Source organism: Heterocephalus glaber, unplaced genomic scaffold, assembly GCF_053883595.1.
Source record: "Heterocephalus glaber isolate CG9 unplaced genomic scaffold, H.glaber_assembly_v1.0 deba00001504, whole genome shotgun sequence".
NCBI lineage: Eukaryota > Metazoa > Chordata > Mammalia > Rodentia > Bathyergidae > Heterocephalus > Heterocephalus glaber.
Window position 1 is genome coordinate 69,031,913 of NW_028258324.1, and position 15,769 is coordinate 69,047,681.

The 15,769-nt window shown below is 42.0% G+C and overlaps 1 pseudogene; it reads right to left on the minus strand.

Moving 5' to 3' along the window:
• Positions 1-4,101: 4,101 nt before the first annotated feature.
• LOC147825415 (porimin-like) lies at positions 4,102-4,967 on the minus strand (annotated as a pseudogene).
• Positions 4,968-15,769: the final 10,802 nt, after the last annotated feature.

A 15,769-nucleotide genomic window follows, 5' to 3' on the forward strand; every position in this document is an offset into this window, starting at 1 on the left:
TTTAGACATACATCTGGATTGTTTTTATCTTCAAGTAAATACCTTCTCAAGAAATACAAAGAAAATTGGGCACTTGCTTACTTAGGCATAAACATAATTAGGAAGATTATGCTTAGGAAATGTACCCAAAGGAATACATAATTTTGCATTACTGTTTCTGTAGATTAAAAAACCCTTGTATTCAAAGTACTAGCATTTGAAAGTAACAAATTATACTACTTATATACAGAGAAAAGACATAACTATATTATTTCCAACCCAAAAAGAAGAGGAAACTTCCAAGGCAATGACATTTTTTTTTTTTTTGTACCAGGGATCAAACTTGGGACCTTGCACTCTTGAGGCAGGCACTGGAAACACTGAGCTAAATCCCTGGCCCGACAATGGTAATTTAAAAGTGGTTTTCTACAATTCCATTTACAATAGCATCCAAAAAAATGAAATATCTAGGAATCAATCTAACAAAGGAAGCAAAAGACCTCTACACTGAAAACTACAGCACTCTGAAAAAAGAGACTGAAGAGGATACAAGAAAATGGAAAGACATCCCTTGCTCCTGGGTAGGAAGAACCAATATAGTGAAAATGGCCATACTTCCAAAACTACTGTATAGATTCAATGCAATGCCAATTGAAATTCCAACAATATACTTCACAGAACTAGAGAAAAAAAATCCAAAAATTCATTTGGAACCATAAGAGACCTAGAATAGCTAAAGCAGTTCTAAACAACAGAGATATGGCTGGGAGTATCACAATCCCCAACTTGAAACTATACTACAAAGCTACTGTGATAAAATCAGCATGGTACTCGCAAAGGAACAGACCTGAGGATCAATGGAATAGATTAGAAGATCCCGAAACAACTCCAGACATGCTCAGCCACCTCATCTTTGACAAAGGAGCCAACCACCATCATTGGAGGAAAGATAGCCTATTTAATAAATGGTGTTGGCAAAACTGGATCTCAACCTGCCAAAGATTAAAACTAGACCCATACCTATCACCATGCACTAAACTAAGATCGAAGTGGGTTAAAGATATAAATATTAAGACAGAAACACTAAACTTGCTGGAAGATAAGTTAGGTAGAACTCTTGAAGACATTGGCATAGGAAAAGACTTTATGAACAAAACCTCAGCAGCACAGGAACTAGCAGAAAGAGTCAGCAACTGGGATCTCATCTTATTAAAAAGCTTCTGCACTGCAAAAGAAACCACCAACAGAGCTAACAGACAACCTACAATATGGGAAAAAAATTTTAGCAGCTGTACCTCAGACAAAGGACTACTATCTAGAATGTATAAAGAATTGAAAAAAATCAGACCCCCCAAATTCAAAGACCCAATTCAAAACTGGGCATCTGAAATGAACAAACATTTCTCAGACAAAGAAGTAAAACCAGCAAACAAATATATGAAAAAATGTTCAACATCACTCGTCATTCGAGAGCTGCAGATGAAAACAACCCTGAGATTCCACCTCACCCCAGAAAGAATGGCTGCTCTCAAGAAATCAACAAATAACAAATGCTGGCGGGGCTGTGGGGAGAAAGGAACCCTTCTCCATTGTTGGTGGGAGTGCAGACTGGTGCAACCACTGTGGAAATTAGTATGGAGATACCTCAAAGAACTAGGACTAGAGGTCCCATATGACCCAGCTATTCCCCTGCTGCATATCTTCCCAAAACAATTAAAAGAATCATACCACAGCGATATATGTGCACCCATGTTCATAGTGGCACAGTTTGTAATAGCTAAAGCTTGGAAGCAGCCCAAGTGCCCATAAACTGGAAACTGGATAAAGAAAATGTGGGTTTTTTATAAAATGGAGTACTACTCAGCCATAAAGAACGAAAACCTAGAGTCATTTATAGCTAAATGGATGCATATCGAGGCCATCCTCTTAAGTGAAATAAATAGGACACACATGTGTAAATACCAGATAGTTTCAGTAGTGTGAGAAACTGATAGTGTAAACAAGGGTTAAAATGATTAAAATGAATAATTGATAATTTGAAATAGGAAAAAAGGTCCAAAGTCGAAGGAGTGAAGGGAGGGGAAGGGAAAAGGAAAAGAGGAAAAGGAAAAACTATGAGAAAAGAAAAATAAAAGGAAATGAAATCTATGTAAATAGGGAGGGGTGGAGGGGGTGAAGGGCACACAGGTAATGGGGAAAAAATAAGAACCAAGATATATCCTGTACAGGTTCAAACACTCAATGATAAATGTAAACGAACTGTATACCTAAAATGTACCAATAAAATGTACCAACAAAATTAATTTTTTTTAAAAGTGGTTTTCTAGCTGCAAAGTGCTAAAGAAGCAAGTATTCAAGAAAAACTTCAGGCTAGTACTGATATACCAAGAATGTGAGAAACAAAAAAAGGTAAAAGCCCTCATCACTATAAAGTCCATTTTAACTATATTTTACAAAGAAGTGAAAGCAGTGGTTGCAAGACCAGTTAAGGGCAAGTTAGCAACATGCAACTTACCCCTCAGCCGACATTTCTCTCCAAACTAGCTAACCACGTATTTTTCATAGTTTCCTCAATACTGCATGTGCTATATAAATTTGATCATATCCATATTTTAGAGAAGGATATCATCTATATCACATCAGTTGTCCATAACACACAACAAATAGAAATTATCCTTTTGTAACAAAATTCTTAATACCTGGCACTCTCTGCAAACCAAAAGCTAACCACAAAGTTATATTTTATTCCTATTAAGTGTTGGTACATGTTCCTTAGGAGATCTTAGCTCATTTTTAGATTTGTGAAAACTGGTGTAATTTACTTTGGCCCTGTAAGATAAAAATATCTTGGTATTTAATCACTGAATGCCTCTTTTTTTTATTATTATTTTTTTATTTTTTGGTACTGGGGACTGAACTTGGGACCTTGTGCTTGTGAGGCAGGCGCCAGAACCACTGAGCTAAATCCCCGGCCCTAAATGCCTCTTTTGTTAAAACTTGACCCTGAATTTAAGCTCTAGAATATAAACTGTAAAACTAAAACTACTCCAAAATACACTGCCTAATATTGGTGTTTGTATAATACTGTGCTTTTTTTCTCTTCATTACCATAGTGCTTTTGAAAGTAGCTCCCCTTCAGCAATGGAGTAAAACGAGTGATCTTGAATACCCAACATAAGGAAGCAGGAAATGTCCTGTCTAAAGTAAGCATTTACTCCAAAATACATTTATTTAAAGAATAAAAATGTCATTTCCCTAGTTCTCTTAAAATTGACAGTGTATGAAGTGCAGCATTTTCACCCTGCAGGTAGAATAGCTTGGGGTGGAAACTCCCATAATCCTTGGTTTAATAAACAGCAAAAAATCTATAATTCTGACAATACAGTTCTAAGTATTGTTTTGGAAATCTTTTTTTTTTAATTTCTAGATATTGAAAGCAGCTCTACATTCTTTTAAAATATTCACTAAATATAAAATTTAAATTAAGTGAATAGGAAACAAAAGCCATTTCCAGTAGTAATAAATATTCTCACAGTAGCAAATAATCTAGTATCTAGTATTTCCTATGCCAGTCTTACAGCTGAATCCTTAAAACACCATTTTTAACATTGCAGTTTGACTAAATTATATGAAGAAAATTATATCAACTAACATTAAAATCTTAAAAGAAGTTATTAATAAAAATATAAGCTTTTTTAATTCTCCACTGGGTCTCTATTACAGAAAAGGACATGTACTGGTTGGGGTTTTATTTTGAAGATTCTGTTTATAGACCAAATGCTATACTTCAAAATATAAAATGTTGAAGCTTTCTTAAATTATGCTTGAGACCTAGTTTACACAATTATGTAATTTCTACTTACAGCATTAGTAATTAGGGTATATCCAGCTCTGAAAAGCACTGAAGTTCTTCGTGTGAGCAACAAACACTCAAAATCCTGAGTGCTGTACTGAGCTCCTTAATTGTAAACACAGATGGCGTCCTGCCCTTCAGTGATATGATTCAGTTACTGGACCTGGTTGTCCGATGCCACAAAACCATGACATAGTAGTTGCCTTACTGTGATGTATTTGCTAAATGTGAATATAATCACTGTATAAATTATTGGTAAGCTTCAAATATTCATTTAAATGTTTAAGACATTTTTACCTTTAGTAATGATGAGGAATCTTCGCATATTTATGCAATACATCATATACATGGTCCGTGTATACTACTTTTAAGAGAACATTGTTTTAAACTAATTAACCATAATTATAGAGCTGCATCAGTCTTCTTGGTTCTTGTATTTTCTTAAATGATGGCATCATGTTCATCAATGGTTCTATACCGAATGCCTCTTCTTCAATAATACATTTTGCATCCAGTGTACAGAATAGATAAAACTCCCGGTGTCAATACAATACCACCAATAACAGCAACAACAAAAATATAATACCACCAACAAAGCTGCCAGTATCAAATTTTGAACCTCTATTTTCTTTTTCTTTTTCTTTTTTCTTTTTTGGTACTTGGGATAGAACTCGGGTCCTTGTGCTTGTGCACCAGGCGGTAAAACCACTGAGCTAAATCCCCAGCCCTTGATCCTCTATTTTCTTTAGAATGAACAGTTGTGGTTAGCAGTGTCACCAGACTACTGTGGGTTGTGGTCATCATGGGTGTTGACATCTGGGATACGTTTTGTGAAATACTCGTTGCTTTAGTTGTAGACTTTGAGGCGGTGGGAGTTGTTGCATTGGTTGAGACTCCTGGTGCTGCCATTTTAGAAGTAGATTTCATGGTGACCGCTGTCATGTTGATTGAGACCAAGGAACCTGGAGTTAATGGTTTCACGGTGCTGCTGCTGTTAGATGTGCTTGTATTGCTGAAAGGCATAGTCTCTGTTAAATTCCTTCCACTTCAAATGGAAGTGTTCACACGGAATGCATTATCATCGGAGTAAGCTTTTCCCAAATGTCCACTGCCCTCCTTTACAGAACCCTAGGTTCATGCAAGGTCTCTCTGTTCAGAATTGCTGTGGTCTCTGCCACGTCTGATAGGTTACCACTGGAGTTATGCAGAGGCACAGGAATCTCCGTATTTGGAGATTCCGGCGGCTGGGCGGCCCCCGCGAGCGCCAGCACCTGCAGCGCCCCAAGGAGCAGCGCGGCCCGAGCGCCCCGCACACCGAGGCCCATTGTTCCGGGCAGAAACGCGGCCTCGTGGGCCCCGAGCGTGGAGGGGCGGCGGCGAGAGAATCCCAGCGCGCACGCGACTCGGCCCGCGTCCTCCTCCGCCTGCACTTGCCGGCGCCGAAGTCCGGATGACCGAACAGAGTCTTAACTGATTTTTTTTTTTTGGTGGTGGTGGCGCTAGGAATGAACCCAGAAGCCTTCACACTGAGCTACATCTCCATCCCTTTAAAAAAATGTTTTTCTTTAAATTTTGAGATAGGCTCGCATTGTTGCCCAGGCTGGGATTACAGGTGCACCCCACCATGCCCTGCTTAAAATGACATTCTTGAGCACTGGGGTGAACTTAGTTGAAAATCATAAGGATGTGTGAAAATATATTAATCCTTCTGGACTCGTTTTGGATTCAAAGAAAAAACTAAACTATGAAAGTAAAGTTAAAATGTGTTTTTTGGGGTTTTTTTTTTTGGTACTTGGGATTGAACTCGGGTCCTTGTGGTTGTAAGGCTGGGGGCGAAACCACTGAGCTAAATCCCTGGCCCCCAAAATGTTTTAATAAGTCAGTGTTGACTTTTTAATAAGGTAAGTCAGTGTTATAATTTGAATTCTAAAGATATTTTTTAAGATTAGCAGAGCACATTTGTGGATACTTTAGGAAAAGCTCTATAAGAATTTTGAGGGCCTGAAGACTTAGCTCAGTGGCACCACGCCTGCCTCACAAGGGCAAGGTCCCGAGTTTGATCCTTGGTACTGCAAAAAACAAAGAACAAAACATAACAACAGATTTTTTTAAAAAAGAATTTTGAAATACTTGTCACAAAAATGTTGGATGGGATTCAAAATCCATTTGTATTATCACAAGAAAAAGATCATTGCATTTGTCAATGAGTGAAGAACTGAGAATAAAGAGTGACGGAATACTTGACATACAATTTAAATAGATCAAATCAGCTGAATTCTCATAATGGAAAAATGCTATCTGTCCATTAAAAAGTGTTGAATCTCTTCTGATACTTTCTTTTTCCCGCTTATGTAAACAAAGCTTAAAGAATTTGAAGAGAACGTCTTATTCTTTTTGTTTTGTTTTCTGAGATAGGGTCTCGTTATGTGGTTCAGGCTGGCCTTGAACTCAGCGCCATCCTCCTGCTTCAGCCTCCTCCGGAGTGCTGGGATCACAGATGTGCACCACCACATCCGGGAAAATGGGGTCTTAATGGGGTCGCCTGACAGAGAGGCCACATCTGGCCGAATTTCTGAGCAAAACATAGAGAGGAAAATACAGGCCCTCCTAGAAGCCAGAACAGGTCCTCCTCCTGGATCTGCACCACCTTGTTGTTTGCCCCGCTTATCCATCCCAACCCGCGCATGACAGGTGACAGCGTAACTAACAAAGCGGGGTCAGAGAAGATACCGCAGCTTGTGCCCCCCCCCCCCCCGTCCCTTGGGTCACGTGCTCTGGGGGAGGCCAGCTACAACCCTGTGAGGAAAGTCAAGCCGCCCTGCGGAGTGCCCGGGCCCAGCTAGTCTCTGGCCGCTAGGCTGCCCCAACTTGCCAGGCAGGAGTGAGGTCCGGAAGTGGACTGTCAACCCCACACAGGACTGTAGCCTGGGCGAACTTTTGGGCCACAACCACACCACAGACCCCAAGCCAGAACACCCAGCTAGGCCTCCCCAGAGTTCCTGATCCACAGAAACCGAGAATAAATGCTTACTGATGCTTCAAGCTGAGCATAGTAGCGCACACCTGTGAATCCCAGCACAGGGAGGCTGAGTCAGGAGGCTGAGCCAGCCTGGGCCACACAGCCGAGTTCAAGACCAGCCTGCAATACATAGTGAGACCCTGTCTCGAACAAAACAGAACAAAACAAAAAAAGACTCAACAAGTCTGAGATAATCATAACCAGGCAAACACTGCCTGGTAACACTAATACTGTCTTAGAGGATGGGAAGGTCTACAAGAAAGGGATTCCGACTCTACCATAAAAAAGCATAAACTGGAGACATTTCTAGGTAAATGGATGCACTTGAGAACATAATTTTAAGTGAAATAAATTGGACACACATGTTTAAATATCTCAATGTTTCTCTGGTGTGAGAACCCCAAAGGGTAAATAAGGACCAAAGTGGATGATGGCTATTGGGAAGCAGGAAGAAAATGTTCAAATGGGAAGGGGAACCAGAGAAGGGGGAGAATCGGGAGGGAAGGGAGGGAGTTGGGATTTAAAAAATAAAAAAAGAATGGAAGGAAAACAATAGAAACAGTTTTGTAAAGGGAGGAGAAAGATTGAAGGGAAGGGAGGGAAATGGGGGAAAAAAAGAATTAAGATATATCATGCACAGGTACATATTCCCTATGATGAATGCAATCATTATGTATGTCAAAAATGTACCTATAGGGCCAGGGATTTAGCTCGGTGGTGCTGCCGCCTGCCTTGCAAGCGAAAGGTCCTGAGTTCGATCCCTGGTACAAAAGAAAAGAAAAGAAAGAAGGATCCCATAACAAGAAATGGATCATGGGGCCAGGGATTTAGCTCAGTGATTCCATCACCTGCCTCACAAGCGCAAGGTCCTGAGTAAAAAAGAAATGGGTCATGTCTGAAACTAAGAAAGGAAAACATCCAAGCCTGGTGGTACAAGCCTGTAATCGCAGCTACTTGGGAGGCTGAGGCTGAGGCAGGAGGATTGTAGTTTTAAGGTCAGCCTGAGCAATTCAGTGAGACTGTCACAGAATCAAATGAAGGGCTGGGGGCATAACTCTGTGATAGAGCCCTTGCCTACCCTGCGTGAGGCCCTGGGTTCCAACCGCAGCACTGCAGACAAAAACAAAAAGCCCAGGAAAGATACCATAAGCAGTTTATTTAGAAATAGAGTTAGATCCGCTGCCTGCCCCGCAAGCACAAGGACCCGAGTTTAATCCCCGGTACCAAACACACAAAATACAGATAAAAGAAGTAGAGTTAGATACTTGATGAAAAGCTACAACAGTGTTAGGTAGCTGTCTCTGAGGAAAAAACAAAGAGAAAGAGAGGGAGAACATTCCTGTATTTTTATTTATAAGGTTTTAAAATAACTTGATTAAAATATCTTTTTTTTTTTTTGGTACTGAGGATCGAACTCGAGTCCTTGTGCTTTCGAGGCAAGTGGCAGAACCACTGAGCTAAATCCCTGACCCTAAAATATCTTTTATAAAATAAATCATAAACAAATTAATCCTGTGCCCTTGCTTTTTGCTTATTAATGGGAATGCCCCAAGTTCCAATGGAAGAAATTGATTTGAGTGAAAGATACAGAAATTTATTATTGGGCTGGGGATTTAGCTCAGTGGTTCCGGCGCCTGCCTTGTAAGCACCAAGGTCCCTAGTTTGATCCCCGGCACCAAAACAAAAAAAAGTAGAAATTTATTATGCTTGACTTTAGGTAAAAAGAAAAATAAACATGCAGGAAGTGCATGCCTGTGTGCTGATGTGTGTTGTGATGCTTTTCATCACTTTCTGCATTAAACTGTGCTCTGGCACATGCCTATAATTCCAGCATTCTGGGATGCAGAGGCAGGAGGATCCCAAGTTTGAGCCCAGCCTGGGGGAACTTAGCCAGAATCTGCCTCAAAAAGGAGGAGTGATTTAGGGAAATATAGCTCAGTGGAAGGCCTCGGTCTAGTTCCCATTATGAAAGGGAAAAAAAAAAAATGAAAGAAGGAAAGAGAGAAAGAGAGAGAGAAAAGAAAAAAGGAGGAAAGAAAAGAAAAAAGGGAGAGGTTAGTGCTTCTGAATTTCATGGGATCTGGGCACTTCTGAAACAGGCTCCTCTGTCCGATGTGGCTCGGGTTTCTGCTGCGAACGTGTCATGCCTGTTGGCACAGCCGTGTGGCATTTCAGGAAACTTGCCGTACTGGTGATCCCGCTGATCTGCTGGGAAATCAAGAAGAGAACAGAGGAGGAGGAGCCTGTGAGAACGCCAGAGAACAATGGAAGAGAAAATGAAACTCTGCTTAGAAGAAGCCAAGGGTGTGAGAACACAGAGCCCATTCTGCAGGACCCGGCTCTGGCCCTCTGTGGTCTCCCTGGTGAATGTGGTAATGGCTTGATTTCCAGGAACTGAAAGAATGGAATTGTAAAACTGGAGAATACAAATTCTGTGCTGTTTACAGACCAGTTCTATGAGCAAAGTATCTCTGTTGTTTTAAATTTGGTGAAACAAAGAGTATCTTTCAAGAGCATTTATTTATACAACAGTTACTGTGTTTAGACATTTTACTAGGCACTGGGAGTGAGGGTAAGGAGTTAGAGGCAGAAGGATACAAAAAGAAATGGACACATACAGGTCCCTAACTTTTGTTTGGATTTGTTTTTGAGACAGGCTCACTATGTAGGCCAGGGTGGCCTCGAACTCACAATGATCCTCCTGCTGCAGCCTCAGCGCTGCGATCACAGGCGTTCAATCTACAGGTGCTTATTCTGTCTCCTAGAGGAAACAAGATGGGCAGGGGGCACAGGGTAGAAATCGGTAAAGGAGGTAAAGATAAAAGCCAAGAGAAGCAGATATTATTCAGACCTAGGGGACTCAGGAGCCCAGGCCTTGGGAGATGGGTAGGGCACTGAGCTGGAGCTCAGGAGTCCCAAAGAAAAGCCTTTACAGCAATTTCTTTTTTTTTTTTTCCTTTTAGGGGACTGTTTTTCAGTTTTCACTTTTTATTAGCATGCATATGGAGCACACATAATGACCACCTTCCGCCCATACAGAAGGCATCTCAAGTTTTTTTTTTTTGGTGCCAGGGATCGAACTTGGGCCCTTGTGCTTGCTCAGCAGACGACGAAACCACTGAGCTAAATCTCGGCCCCATCTCAAGTCTTTTTGAATCCCCTTCTCCTCCCTTCTCTCCCCCTCCTCCATCTCTGGGTCCCCTTCCATTTTGCAAAAGATCCAGTTCTCGACTTCCTATTATCTATCTTATATTTTACTCTTTGTTTATATTTTGGGTTTCTCATGTAAGAGAAACCATGCCATAATATTTAAGCTTGTGTGTCTGATTTATTTTACTTAACATTATAGTCTCAAGGTGCATCTGTTTTCCTACAAATGACTCAAACCCATCCTTCTTTATGGCATAGTAGTACTCCATTGTGTATGAATATCACATTTTCTTTATCCATTCATCTGGGAATGGACAGATGGGCTACTTCCAACATTTAACTATTATGAGTTGTGCTGCTATAAACATGGATCACCATAACGTGATGTCTTTAACTCTCACGAAGGTACCTAGAGGGGAACACTGTGTGGAATGGAGTTTCTGATCATTCTTAAGTGGTTAATGATTCATCTGGGGGCTGGGATGATCCCCCCAGGCAGAAGGTATGCCAGTGTTCCGAAGTTACCCTCCCACCGGAAGCTGTTGAGCTGGGTGGGGCTCAGGCGCCGGCCGGGCCGGGGGTCTCCGCTGCTGCGGCGGCGGCGGCGGGCGGCGGCGGCGGGGCCAGCCTTACTTCACTGTCACTCTCTGCTCGCTAGGAGTCCCTGCTCGCTCACTTTCTTCCCCTGGGCAGAGGAGTAAATGACAGTGATTTCCTCCTCCTTCTGTCCTCAGGGAGGTGCAGTGAGATCTACGCTGGGGAGAGAGTCTGGGGAACTTTGTATTTCTGTACAACTCCAAGGCTAGAAGCTGTATAAAGATCATTACGGTTGTAGGCTTGCATATTTATTATCACATCGTTTAGAAACAGCGAGATGGAGGAAACATTTATGTAAAGTTTAAAAGCAGGGAAAACAATCCCGTAGCTGGCGAGAGGGATACATATAAAGTAAGAGGATACAGAAGTATGAGGTTACAATGACAGAAACAAGACGAGGTAGTAAACACAAAGTTCAGTGACTACAACGTTACCTCTGTGGGGCGGGGTGGGGCTTCTGGTTGTATTTGTGTTGTTATTTTGTAGTCTGAATGTTAATCACAAAGGCATTTCCTAGATTACATTCTAAATGCTTCTACATGTCTGAAATATTGAATAATAAGTGCTTTTTTTTCTTTTGAGCCAGCGTCTTGCTATATAGTTTAGACTGGCCTTGAACTCACAGGATCCTCCTGCCTCCACTTCTTAGTGCTGGGATTATAGGCATGTGCCACCATGCTTCCTTAATACTATATTGCTTTTAGTTTTTTGTGAATTTAAAGAGGTATAATTTACATATAATAAATATAAAATCAGCTGAAAGGCATTAATACTTCCAGCAATGACAAAAATGAACACTCGGCCAGCTCTCTCGCCCTAAGTGACTGTCACGCTGGACAAAACACATCCAATACCTGCTGTGCCGCCTACACGGGCCTCTGACCCTTCAGAGAAGGAAACCGACCAGGTGAGCGCCCCTCCGTGGTTTCTGCAGAGCCAGTTTCTGGGCAGTGGAGCCAGGAGGAGAAGCCCCAACCGCAAGGCCCACTTCCGGCGGCGGAGAGGTCAGAGTGTGAGGCTCCTCAGCGGTCTGGAATTCATTCGTGGGGCAGATTACCAAAGAGAAAGGAGCCCTGCCGAGGAGCAGCTGCAGAACTCTGCTTAGGGCCCCCGGAGCCTGGCTGGAAACTGTGCCAGGCAGGAGAGCACAAACCAAGAGCAATTAGCAGGGGCAGAGCGACTGTCAGCTTTGGGCTAAATCGCTGCTCATTCGGCTGGAGGACGTTCAGCCAGCCTGAGTGGAAATACCTTAAAAATATGAGCCCTCAGAAGCTGCCTCTGAGACCCCATTTGTAGGAAAAGGACTAAGGGAGCTCTAAAGGTTTTCTAGGCTCACGCTAAAAATACTTAAGAATAAGTTTCAAAAGAATTAAGCTAATTTTCACAAAACTAATTCCTTTTTTTTTTTTTTTGGTACTGGGGATTGAACTCAGGACCTTGTGCTTGTAAGGCAGGCATTGGCACTACTGAGCTAAATCCCCGGCCCTACTAAACTAATTCCTAAATAAAACAAAATCCAGAAGTCTATTACAGAAGTTAAATCTTGGTCCAGTGGCTCACACCTGTAGTCTTAGTTACTGGGTAGGCTGAAGCAGGAGGAACACTTGAGTCCAGGAATTTAAGGCCAGCTGCGCAACATAGCAAGATCCTTACTTTTTTGTTTTGTTTTTTGAGGCAGGGTTTTGCTATGTAGTTCAGGCTGGCCTTAACTCACTATGTAGCCCAGGTTGGCCACAAATGCATAGAAATCCTCCTGCTTCAGGATCCTCCTGAGTAGTGGGATCATAGGTGTACACACCAAACCCAGCTAAGAGTCTGTCCTTAAAAAACCAAAATCAGACCAAAAGCCACAGCAGCATACAAGTCATAGCATATACTCAGGGTCCTTGTAACTTGATTGTGGTCTTGCCAATATTTATTTATTTATTTATTTATTTATTTATTTATTTATTTATTCATTCTTGTACCCGGGGATCAAACTTGGGACCTTCCACTTGGGAGGCAGGCAGCAGAACCACTGAGCTAAATCCCTGGCCCTTGCCAATATTTATTTTAATAGCTTAACCACCTCTGACTTTCAGGAGAAGAAAGAATTGTGTCCAACTTTGGTGTTTTAGAAACCAAAACAAATAAACGAAGAGGGGAACTGAAGCTACCAACCCTGAGCTTATGTGGCACAAAAAGCTCTCAGGCTGCTACCTAACTCCCATGCTTCTCAGGCTCAGCCAAAGTTAACTTGCCCCAAGAAGAAACAGCCATTTCTTGATTAAAGGGTGCCTCCCAGATGTGGGAAGATAACATCTGGGGCTTCAACACCTGGCTGGCCCAAAGTCTGAAAGCTGTTGCCTAGAGCAATATCCCCAGAGAGTTCAGCTCAGCAGCCAGGTGGGTCTGTGTGTCTCTGCTACAACAGGGTTACACTCTCACAGTCGACATTCCAGGCAGTCAACATTGCAGTTGACATTCCAGGCTGTCAACACGGCTGTAGCTGCCATCCATAGAGGAGTCTTGTTATGCTTTGTGTCTAGATGCCCCTCAAAGCCTCATGTGCTGGTAGGTGGGATTCTGGGGAGGTGATTGGATCATGGGGCCATGATACCCATTAGTGGGTTGGTCCACTTGAGTTTATAGCTAATGTGATGTTGAGAGGTGAAGCCTAGTTAGTGGAGGTGGTCCCTGGGGGTGTGGCCTGCCAGGGTCCAGCTCCCTCCTCCTCTCTTGATCCCTTTCTACTTCCTGCTGCCGTGCCATGAACTGCTTCTCCTGTGTGATGCCCCTCTGCTATGCCACCCTGTCTTAAGAGCCAGCAGACTATGAATTGAAACTTCTACAAACTGTGAGCCCTCTCCTCATAGCTGTGGGTGTCAAGTAGTGTGTCTAGCGATGAAAACTAACTAAGGTACCTCTGTTAGTGTTGGGGAGCAAAAACTATCTTACTTCAAGGATCCTATTGTTCAGGAATTTTGCAGCCATGCTACCTCAGTTGTAGCCTTCTAAACCAGAAAAGTGCTACCAGCAGACATGTAGCCCTGGGAGGAAGAGAGACCCAAGATAGTCTATTCTGATTTTGTGTTAGGGAGGTGTGTAGGGTTGGAGCAAGTAGAGCTAGTGACCCTCTTTCTCTCTTCCTCCCACAGCCACAATCCAGTTTAGGCCAGGGCAGAAGTTCAAACAGTATTTGTTACCTGTAATGTTCTTCTGATAAATACCTGTTTATTTAGTTATTTTCAGTACTGGGGATTGAACCCAGGCCAGGACCTTGACACACTGAGCTACATCACCAGTCCTTTTGTTTTGTTTTGTTTTGTTTTGTTTTGCATTGCTTGTTTTGCTGGCCTTGAACTCATTACATCCTCCTCAGTGCTGGGATTACAGGAGTGTGTCTCCATACCCAGCCCTTTTTAAAATTTTTTGAGACAGGGTCTTGCTAACTCCCTGTGTTGCCTGGGCTGGGCTTGAACTTGTGATCCTCCTGCCTCAGCCTCTCAGAGTGCTGAGATTACAGATGTGCATCACTATGCCCACCTCCTGGTTTTGATTGAGGTAGAAAATATATGCAATAGAGTGCATAAATTGCATTTAGCTATGGTCAGCTCAATGCATTTGTACACAGGTGTAGACACATGTGACTATCCTGATTAATGGAGAACATTTCCACACTATAGAAGTCTCTCCATTTCTCTGTAGTCCATACCAAGTTATTCCAACTCTTATCACTACTAATTTGTTTTCTTGTTTTTATACTCTTAACTCTGGCTTCTTTTGTCCAATTTATCTGTGAAATTCAGCTATGTTGTTACATATAATGGATTCTTTTTCATTAGTGCATAGCAGTCCCTTATGTGTATATCAAAACTTGTTTGTTCATCCTCCTTTTGATGAAAATGTGGTTGGCTACCAATTTGAAACTCTCATGAATGAGGCTGCTATAAAAATTCTTGAACATTTTTGGTAGACATAGGCACTTATTTCACTTGAGTATATTACTAGGAGCAAAATTACTAGGTTAGAAGATCTATACGTGTTTAGCCTTTGAAAGGCTTGCAAGACAGTTTTCCAAAGTAGTTGAGCCCATGTGCACTTCTACCAGCAGTGTGTGAGAGTTCTAGTTGCTCCTCTTCTCACCAGTGTTTGGTATTTATGTTGGTGGGTGTACAATGCTATGCCATTGTGGTTTTAATTGGTATTTCCCTAGTGTTTATTGGACATTCAGTTGACATTAGCTCATCATTGCAGATATACCTTGCTGACCATTAGAGGGCCAGGCCTATCATTAGGTGCTACGCTGTAGACTTGCAGATGTGCTCGTAGGCAGGAGCTTTGGAGGGCGACTAGATTATGGGGGCTTATAGGTGGTTAGGGACCTGGTTGGAAGAGGCAGGTCCCTGGAGGAATTTATCTCCCTCCCCTTTCCTCCCTTTACTCTTTCAGCTTTCTGATTACCAAGAGGTGAGCAGCTACTTGGCTGCCAGGCCCTTTCACCATGCCTTTTTTGCTTTGGAGCCAGCCACTTGTGGACTGAAACCTCTAAAACCTGTAAGCCAAAATAAACCCGTCCTCCTTTAAATTTTGGGTATTGGGTATTTTGTCCCAGCAATGACACAAGTGACTAAGACACACAGTTCTACTTTAATAGCTACTCATGCTTGGCTTACTGGATTCTCTGACAAATTCCAACTTGTCCACTTGGGCTCACACTTTAGGAAGACTGGTCAGTGGCTGTTTCTCCAATTCTTCACTAGAGTTAGACCTCTCCCTATAAAGAAATTCTTGTTTCAGCTGCACTGCAAAGAGGTTACATTTATCTCCCCAAATTGTATATAGGTTAAAGAAAATATTTTACTTTTATTTTTTAGGTACCGGGTATCAAACTCAGGACCTTGCACTTGTGAGGCAGGTGGCGGCACCACTGAGCTAAATCCCCAGCCCCAAGAAAATATTTTAAATTTAGAAAAGGAAAAGGAAAGCTGGGGATTTAGCTCAGTGGTTGTGCTGCCTGCTGCGCAAGCGCAAGGACCTAAGTTCGATCCCCGGTAACAAAAAAAAAAAACCAAAAAAAAAAAAAAGAAAAGGAAAAGGAAGAAAATTAAGAATCATTTTAGTCCAACTATTCAGTCACTCAGTTAATATTTTTGGTTTATTTTCTTCTAGTATATCTTTGTATATTTACT